At 34.4% G+C, this 10,879-nt stretch overlaps 1 long non-coding RNA gene across 1 annotated transcript in view; it reads right to left on the bottom strand.

Moving 5' to 3' along the window:
* Window positions 1-361: 361 nt before the first annotated feature.
* The window catches only part of LOC127176090 (uncharacterized), a 56,945-nt gene continuing 46,427 nt past the window's right edge, over window positions 362-10,879 (bottom strand). The window contains exon 3 of the long non-coding RNA XR_007829058.1: window positions 362-472. This is a non-coding gene — a long non-coding RNA (uncharacterized LOC127176090). The remainder of the gene's footprint in view (window positions 473-10,879) is intronic.

Below are 10,879 nucleotides of genomic sequence, written 5' to 3'. Positions count from 1 at the left end.
TACACACACTTAATTTACGTAAATACAGACTTTTATTTTGCATGCAATTAATCACAATTAAACATTTGACAGCCCTAAAATAAATACACAAATAAAAAAAGCAGATTTTAATTTAAAATATGAACTATATACACCAAACAATATTTAAGAAAGAAAGAAAGAAAGAAAGAAAAATTATGGTGGGCTGATAAAAAAAAAAAAAAAAGCGCCAACGACAAAAACAAATTGGAAATACACATACTTATTTGCTTCAGGGACAGACATTCTTTGTCTTCCTACTTTTTCTATCTCTCTAAAAGTGTCATCCCCATGTTAGTCCAAGCTAGTGCTTATCACAGCTCACGTCAGAGAAAAGTCAGGGAAATTGATTGCTATTTAAGGCTCAGTGGTATTTTCCTGTGGGTAATCTCTGGCACTCTCCAGCAGTTGATTTTGATGAAGTGGCTGCTGCGGTCCAGCCAGAAGACAGTAGCTGGAATGCAGAAAGAGGAGCGTTCAGGGGAATATGACATCGGGTAGGGAATGAGCAATATCTAGAATTAATGTTCAGCTATTAGTGCTGTTCAGTTTGTGAATGAATAAGACACAGAACATTTGTACTATTAAAAATGAATCTGTCTCTCTGGTCAGAGCTTGGTCAGTGAGCTCATTTTAGATCTTAATGTTATTTACAACAAGTGAGCTCATGTAAGGGCCATTACCACCTCTCAACAGAAGCACCATGCACCACTTTGACTTCAAGTTGAAAAGTGGTGCAGATAGTGTCACGGAAGGGTCATTAAGGCTATATAGACCTGTAATCTAAAAGTCTGAAACTACACTAAAAACCAGGATTAAAAAGTTAATTTAAAGGAGAACTCCACTTCCAGAACAACAATTCACAAATAATTTACTCACCCCCTTGTCATCCAAGATGTTCATGTCTTTCCGTCTTCAATCATGAAGAAATTATGGTTTTTGAGGAAAGCATTTCAGGATTTTTCTCCATATAATGGACTTCATTGGTGCCCCGATTTTGAACTTCTAGTGAAACAATCTGTCATTTTTTTCTGAAAATAAAAATTTGTATACTTTAAGCACAAAAGCTGGTGTACCACAGGCTCTGGGATGCGCGTTCACGACATTACATACTACTGAATCACACCGAAAGGTCACGCAGAATGTAGGCGGAACTACAGACCCAGTGTTTACAAAGTGAACGCGCAAAGACTAAGAAAGTGCAAGTAAATTTGTAAATGCTGTTTACAAACAAAAAGGTACAACAATGTCCTCCTCTAAAGTTGTAGGAAAAAATAAGATGGAGTTTTTCACCATACTCAGTACAAAGAGGATGAACTTACACATGATTCGTAATACTGATGGGAAGTTCAGATCATTTTCCCGACTCTGACCTTTGAGTCTCGTTCAGCAAAATGAACAATTTTTTTTTCCCCAAGTCATTTAGTTCATTTTAGCAAAATATAATTAAAATGTTACGTGTTACTTCCCTAACACATCTACTGCTTACACAAACGTTGATCACACTACAAACGAGACAAAACTATAATGCTATAAGAAACAGAGAAGTTTACCTGGGTCTTTAGTCTATACTTCTAAAACCTCACCTCTTATATGACAAGTTGTCAGGTTTGAGTCGTTCGTTCATTTTGTGTTTAAAAAGTATACAAATTTGTATTTTTTCAAGGAAAAATGACCAATTGTTTCGCTAGATAGGACCCTTCTTCCTCAACTGGGACCGTTTAGAGCCCTCTGAAGCTGCATTTAAACTACATTTTGGAAGTTCAAAATCAGGGCACCAATGAAGTCCATTATATGGAGAAAAATCCTGAAATGTTTCCTCAAGAACCATAATTTCTTTATGGCTGAAGACAGAAAGACATGAACATCTTGGATAACAAGGGGGTGAGTAAATTATTTGTAAATTGTTGTTCTGAAAGTGGACTTTAAGACAAATGTTAGAAGATTTTGAAAGAAAAAAGAAAATAAGTCTTTATGTTTGTGCTGAATGCTCACCAAGGCTGCATTTATCTGATAAAAATACAGAAAAAACAGCAATATTGCAACCCTCTACATTGCAAGTAAATCACTCACATATGCAACTAAATGATCTCTAATATTAAAAACTGGCTAATAAATTCTTTGTTGTATTTTCTTGTCAAAACTTTGGAATTCTTTAGCTTTTAAGAACTGCTGGTTTCTCCGGTAGTGGGCGGAGCTAATGCGCAAACGACAATCTCATTGGCTGACGCTCACCTATTATCGCCCGTTTTGATTTTAGCAAACCCTTAAGTTTTGAACAGTAGTGTATATTGTTACAAATGACTTCCATTTTAAATACATGCTGTTATTTTTAACTTTTTATTCATCAAAGAATCCCGAAAAAAAAAAATCACCACAAGAATCACAACTGTTTGATCATAAATCAGCAAATTAGAATGATTTCTGAAGGATTATGTGACACTGAAGAAGATAAATTATATTTTAAAGTATATTAAAATTGTTTTAAATTTCAATAATATTTCACAATATTACTGTTTTCTCTGCATTTTTTAATAAAAAAAAAAGCAGACTTGAGAATGAGAGACTTCTTTAAAAATCATTAAAAATCTTACTGATCCCAAACTTTGAACAGTACAGAAATAAAAGTTATAAAAGGTCACTTTTCTTGAAGGTCACTAATCTAACACCCAAGATGTGTTATCAATTATTACTGATCAAAAGCCCTATAAGAGAGACTATATGTAGCTTTTAAAATCAAGTACAGCTGCACTACTCATAAAAAAATAAATACAAATAATAAACAATTCATTAAATTATTCTAGAGATTCAGCTTGTATACTCTGTGAGCCTCTACCACCCTGAGGCCTTAAATACAAGATGGAAGACACCAGGCTTGCAGTTCACAGTGGGCTTCCAGAAGCACAGCTGAATACAGTAAACCTCTGGAGAACATATGGGCAAACTAAACCATTGATTGAGATCAGCTAATTAATGAGCACCAGACAGCCCATTGTTCATTGGTTATGTCTAGAAGCAGCACCATCTGTTTTTCACACATAGTCCACAAGTAACTTCATTAAATGACACCTGATTGACACTTCTTCTCAAGAACACCTCCACATTTCAAATAACCTATGTGTGAGCCAAGCTAAAATTAGTTCGAAGACCTGTCAGGAGATGTCTCTTACTTTCATGCGTCCATGACGTGTCCCTCATATTGTGCTCTTGTCAAATCATTAGCCGCGTCACATAGTTACACAATGACCTCATTAAGCCATTCCGGACATGTTTTGTGTATTCAGGAATCGCTCTATGCCTAAAACTTCCCAAGTAATAAATGATATTTGCCTAATGAACAAATTTGGCCATTAACAAAACTACACTCATAATCGGTCCACAGCCAATGTTTATACAGTAATTACTATAATGAATTGCCCAATATAATGGCTCATTCAAAATTGCTAGGCATTACTCCATTGGGTTGTTTAAAATATCACAATGGAGTTTTTTTGCAACGAGTCCAACACTTTAAGACGTTATGGGAAAGGATGCAATAATGAGTCTGCCCTACTCCCTCACACATAAAGAGTTTTGCAATTAAACGTGAAATACAACTCAATCCATCAGATGTTATTTCTTGATTATTACCCATTATTTCCCTCCCAGAAAGAGCGAAACTCTAATGGTAATTTGCAGTAATGTTACATCCAATAATTCTTGCTTTCTCTGTCGGTTGTATCAATGGACGTCATAATTGGCATTTTACTCATAGCTGATTGATTAGAACATAAAGTAACAAGAAAGGCACAATTATGTCAAGGAGACAGATGAGCACGCTCGATAGGCCAACTCGGATTCTGCTGATTTCTGGGAATCGATCCCGCCCTCTTCTCTCGCCGGGTGACAGTCTCGCCTATAACTCACTTCCAGCCTCTTGGGTTCCTTCAAATACCCCAGCAAGGCGATATGTGCGCGCCTGGGCTTCAGGTGAACTGTGACTCCCGTGTATGACAATGACTGGTGTGCTGTATGTGATTGTAGGGTTAATGGTGTGGCCACGGAGCTGTCCAAGGTGCTGAATGAGCTCTATTTGTGAGAATCCCTGCAGTAAAAAGAGATTTACTATTTGTGTTCTGTTTAATGCAACCTAGAGCTAGAGAGAAACGGATCAGGGAGGAAATATTGAGCAAGCAGAAACTATTCCAAACGCTTTACAATACTTGCGAATCTTGTTTCACGGACAAAAGCAGCAATATATTATTGAGACACTGCTGTGTATGTGCATGATTAACAAAGCTTTAACAAAGCTAACAAACATATATAAACTGATTTTTACATTTTCTGGAAAAAAAAAAAAAAAAAAAAAAGACAATGCTAAGGTGTTTTTACACTGTTGCAAAAGTGACATTCAATTTTGTTTTTTTGTTTTCACCTGATGTAACAAAATACTACACAATGAATAAAAAAGCAGTGCTGTCAAATGATTAATTGCAATTAACCGCATCCAAAATAAATGTTTTTTTGTTTACATAACATATGTGTGTACTGTGTATATTTATTACGTATATAAATAGACTATTATAGGACGATTTTAAAGTTGAGGGAGAACATGAGATGGGAGTTTTTTGACATATCCTAAGAGTCATGAACCGGAAAAAAACAGTCCAGGCAGAGTGAGATAAGACAAGCGTTTGACATTAAAAAGTATTTGTATTACTTTTATTAGGATAACAGATCGTTACGCTAGATAAGACCCTTCTTTCTCGGCTGGGATCGTTTACAACCGCATTTGGGATCGTTTGAAGCCGCATTTAAACTGCAATTTGGAAAATCAATCTCGGGGCACCATATCAGTCCATTATATGGAGAAAAATGTTGTTTTCCTCAAAAAACAATTTCTTTATGACTGAAGAAAGAAAGACATGAACATCTTGGATGACAAGGGGGTGAGTAAATTGTATGTGAATCTTTGTTCTGGAAATGGACTTCTCCTTTAAATGTGATTTTATAATTTAACAATTCTTTCCAAAGCTACACTATATAATGTCTACTTGATATTTTCTCATTTAACACAAAAAAATAGCTTTAAATAATCTTTTGTGGGTATTTACAGTCAAATTTATTTAGCGATTTATTAGATTAATCAACACATCATGAAATTAATTCGATTACACATTTTAATCAACTGACAGCCCTAATATTTATATATAATAGTAATTAGATTAATAAAAATAAACATTTAAATGCATGTAAATATTTTATAAATATATTTTGTATGTGTGTGTATTTATATATACACAATACATATACACAGTACTACACATTACGTAAAACAAAAACTTTTTTTGACAGCACTTAAAAAAATAAGATCTTAAAAATTGGTTTTGGATTTTCTTTCTTTTTTATTATTTTATTTTATTTTTAATTTTTATTATTATTCTTTCTCTGAGTCTTATAAGGCATTTAACATATGACATTCATGGGCTAACAAGCTTACAGCAAATAACATTCAGAAAATGTATTTAAAAAAAAAAATAATAACGGGAATAGCCATATTATATCATGTATTTCAGTAGAAACTTATTTTTCCTTAAGTTGCATGAGGCAAAATAAGTATGAATCAACCATAAAAAGATAAACTGAATTCACAACATTTCAAAAGAACAGCTCACAGATTATATGGCTGCTATTGGATCAATAAGTAACGGTTGCGTTACTTGACATACATTTTCCGAACCTGCTATCTACTTTCTGCCTTAAAAATAAATTATCCAACCAACTTAAGTTTACATTGACAACCAATTCAGCATAAGCATATTCCCACCCATTTTATCACTGCTTAGAAAAGTAATAACATCTAACCTCAACAAATTTGCAAAATTTGAGGTATGATTCATGAATATCATAATTAATGAGTTACATGCTTAAGTTTAACATTTAAGAATTTAAACAAACCACTAACACAAATGAGAGAAATAACAGTCATGCTTTCCTCTGCAATAATAATTTTTGCTGAAATTAAAGCAGACACAAATAGCACTTTGTGTTATGTGTCACAAACAAACCAGAAAAAAATAACTTCAAAGAGACTGCACAATTTTTCATATTAAATCGACTGGCTTTCAACTAAAAAGCAGAAGGTTGGATCAAAGAAATGTCATTTTCAGTTGTTTTTAAAAATAAGTAGGGCAATAATTTCTGCTCCTCCCGTGTGCCTTGATCTAAAGGCTACCATAAAGCAAACCTGTTCAGCACTGCACCAATCAAATACATTTGATTAGGCAATGCTCTGTGTTTTACAGCACTGCCTAAGTTAAAAGTAATGGAAAATAAAGTCAATATCGTTGGGGTGAGGGGAAAAAAAGTACAGAGACTTCAGGACCAAAGTCCACGCCGTAGGGAGGAAACATGAGAGGGCTGCCATTAATGACAGAGTCAATAGAGCAATAATACCCGTAACAAGGTCAGAGCCGCTCCAGAGCATACGATGCTGGCAAGTGTCTGTGCCGCCCCACAGACACTGATGAGTAAACACTGGCCTGGTCTGGTTTCTGACCATCAATAAGGGCGTGATGGATTCTGGGTGAGGTAATAAATAAGCAGCCAGTCAAAATGAAGGCTCTGGACGCTGATGCAATTACAGAGCAATGTCCGGTTAAACCTTGAGCAATTAACAAGCTACCAGAGCGAATGATGCACGGGTTTGTCCACCAGTCCATATAATACACGTCTGTCGATGCAAACTCAATAGGCTTAATTAAACAGCTCAAAAACATTGTCAGCACAGAAGGAGGAGAGAGCGATGGGGCTACGTCTAATGTCCGTCCAGCAAATGAGTTCGAAAATATGGAAGTACATTGCTGCTCCCTTTTCTAATTAACTCCCAGCAAACCTAATCAAACACATTGTATGTGTGTGTAATTTGTTTCTTTTATTTTTTGTACCCGTTTAGCACAGTAAAGTTAAGTTGCTAATGGAAAACACACCCTGAAACAGAACTGCTCTGTGAAGACGCAGCAAAGCGATCCAGTGTTAACTAGCCTTTTAACATGCAGTCTTTAAAAAACGAACACAAAAAATTTGAGAAGCACGATGATGAGAAAAAATAGACCCCAATGGTCTAAAAACAAACAAAAAAAAAAAGTGCCTACCTCATCTCATCCTCTACCTCAACTTAAAATCGGATGGTGATGTGTCTGTGTTCAAAGATATGGAAATAAACAATATACAGACTTTTGAGGTCAGAAATACTTTTCAAAGTATCTTATGCTTATTTATTTGATCACAAATCCAGTAAAAACAGTAATATGTAAAATATTATTGCAATTTAAAATAATGGGTTTCCAGTTCATTACATTTTTTAAAATATAAAAAATTCATGTGATGGTAAAGCTGAATTTTTAGCATCATTATTCAGCATCACATGATCCTCCAGAAATCATTCTAATATGCTGATTTGCTGCTCAAGAAACATTTCTCATTACTATCAAAGCTGTGCTGCTTTTTTTTTGTGGATTCTTTGATTAATAGAAAAGTAACAGAATTTATTTGACATACAAATATTTCATAACATTAATAATGTATTTACTGTCATTTTTGATCAATTTCATGCACCCTTGCTGAATAAAAGTATTATTTACAATGAAAATGTTTTATGGGTAGTGTATATAATATTTTGACTACAACTATTATTGTTTATTCAATTACCTGCTGATTTACTGAAACAATGTCTTTGAATTATCTTCATTTAAAAGCTTTTCTTTGCAAATACTGTGATAATTTGTAAATAATGTGATTATTTGTAAAAAATAAAAAAATAAAAAAATAAATAAAGGGATAGTTTCACACAAAGAAATACCCAATGATTTACTCAACTGGAAGCCATCCTACACTGTAAATTTTTTCAACTTAAAAGCTTAAGTGCAGCAGCTGCCTTAAAATGTTAAGTTAAATCAACTTAAGTCATTTTAAATCCCTACAATAACGTTGATTCAACTTAGTTGAAATGGCTTGTACTTTTAAGTTGATTTAACCTAATATTTTAAGGCAGCTGCTTAAGTTAAGCTGAAACTGGTGAAAACTTGTCATGTATATGACTTTCTTCTTTATAATGAATACAATCAGTGTTAAATTAAAAATGTCCTGGCTCTTCCAAGCTTTATAACAGGAGTAAATGGCTGATTATTTTTTGAAGTAAAATAAAATGCATCCATACATCATAAAAAGTACTCCACACAATATCCAAAGTACAACCATTTAAAGTCTGACATTTGATTCTCAATTTTCGTCGTGAAAATCAAAACAATATTTCATGTGGAGATCAGAAATAGCAGATGCTTGTGTTTAGAAGTGAATTGAACTTCTGACGGGAGTTGTAAAATGGTTGTGAGTATTTTCTAGAAATAAGCTAGTTTCAGCCTTCAGATATGTAGATTTAAATACCTGGTTAAGTACTGCATTAAATTCCTAAAAGCAGACAGAACAGAAAAAAAACACTTCTTATAAGAAATTCTACCACTGTGTCTGGTGATAATAGACAAACCACAAAATGCAACATATGGATGTCAATTCGGTCTATGAAAACAGTGCACAAAACGTTTATGAACGTAACTTTTGAAGGCTGCAGTATACCTGGTTTATGACAGACGGCACATAATTTATAAAAACTCCCAGCACTGCAGCAGGGTAAATCAAGATTTACGAGTATTGTCCTATTTATAGCATGATGTGAATTCATCACCATCGCCTCGAGTCTCATTCCAACGACTCACTATTTTGCCAAAGCAAAATGAAGTTATTTTTCAGAAATGCTTATAAAACTTAACCATCAGTGTAAAATCAGCAGCTGTTTTACTGAGAAATAATAAATCACCAAAGTACACAATAAAACAGCCTGTATATACAGTATTTATAATTCCGCTGTGCTGCGCTTTTTATTGACATTAGTGTAATGGACTCGTGCAGTTCATTTTCATCAGAGATGGAAACAGGTGTTTGGATTTGCAGATAGTTCATCTTTAGGGTACCACAGTTAAACAGCTCTGATCTTCAATCTGCACACAATCTGATCAGCATCAATCATTCAGTTTATCTCCCAGTTCTATTCTCCATTACTAGAGCATTTTATACTTCAACTACAACCATTTCTCTTTTAGATTCAAATCAGCGTTTGGCTCCGGAGTATGATTTGAAGGAACCTTGCGCATTCAATACAGCTCATCTTTTATGACTTTGTCCTTTACAAAGTCAAAAGCTCTGTAACTCTCTTGAGAGATGAGCGAGCACAATAGGTTTTGTGCTTTCATGATTACTGAGAATGAAGGAACAGAGAACATAAAAATGTGCCTACGGCACAAAAGACTTTCATTCTTGAGAGACTTTCAGACCATACAGAAACTATATGTACTGTATTAGGGGTGTTAGGCGACATGACCAAAATATCACATCATTTATATCACAAAAATGGCACATATTACAGCATTGTATAGCGTGACGTGTTTTTATTGCAAATTAAAGCAAAGGCCAAAAATGTTTTCTTTTTTAAACAGTATTTAACCCTATATTTGGGCAAAAGAACAAGACAGTAGAATAAGATGTAGAATGCTTAGTTAAAATACATGCAGCCTTGATGAACACAAGACTTACTGAACTTAGTGTGCAGTGTGTTTCTACCATTATACCGTTGGTGCATTCAATGATTGCACAACATTTCTGAGAAATTCCAACAAAGAAAAATGATCAAAGCACATGTATGTTTGAAAACACGCCAGACCATGGACATATCAGTAATTTGAGTACCACTTACTCCACTAACAGCCTATTGCTGTGAGTTTCAACAATAACAGCATGTTGTAGACACTGAAATCTTAATGTCAAAGTTTTCACAGATGTATGCAATCAGTTATTACTGCATCTATTTCAGGTCTCATACAAGACATGCATTTCTATATATATATATATATATATATATATATATATATATATATATATATATATATATATATATACACACACACACATATACATATACATACACACACACATACGCAAACATTATGTAAACAAACTTTTATTTTAAAAGTGATTAATCACGATTAATTGATTTGAGTTAGAACACTGACAACATCAACCATCTTCTACATATAACATGCTTAAAGATGTTTCTTAGCTCTTAAATGTTTGATCAAAGCATAATTTGCAATGTACATAAAGTGAGCCTCAAACATAAAACAATGACAAAAGTCACAATTTTAGACAAAAATAGAAGACAAATAGCATCATGGTGCTCTTTTGTCAGTATTACCAGTGAAAGCTACTATGAAGAGGACCAATGAAGAGGAATGTTTCCCCACACACACAAAAAAGGCACACTGTCAGACCAGGGGGTCATCTGTTAACTATATGTTAATCTATGAATTAAAGCTGAGGGCAAGAGGCATTTATAAGTGCATTTAAAGAGGCACAGTTTTAATGTTGATGTATTAAGGCCATAAAAAAAAAAAAGTAGCGTCAATAATAAAAAAAGCCCCCTCTGGTAGATACTTTATCTTGAGTCTTTCATGTGCAGCCATGTGAGGCAGGCGGATGAAGTCTTTAAAGCCGAAGACTGTCTGCAGGTGGACTGACCCGTATATGAACTGAGGCTGCCAGCACAACCACAGCGCGGTCTTCAGAGGTAACTACACCACTCAATCACAATAACTCCCTGAAATTGCCAAAGGATCTCTCAAAGAAATATAGCCAATTCCCACTACTATGTGTGAAAGAGATATACTAACACAAAACATATATCCCTCTCATCTTTCTTCATGCAGCTTAGTGGATTCCTCTCATAATACCGTCTCAAAAATGGACAGAAGATGCTCTCAGCTCCATCAGT

This window comes from Labeo rohita, chromosome 14 (genome assembly GCF_022985175.1).
Source record: "Labeo rohita strain BAU-BD-2019 chromosome 14, IGBB_LRoh.1.0, whole genome shotgun sequence".
Taxonomy (NCBI): Eukaryota; Metazoa; Chordata; class Actinopteri; order Cypriniformes; family Cyprinidae; genus Labeo; species Labeo rohita.
This window is presented reverse-complemented; position numbering and strand designations above follow the sequence as displayed.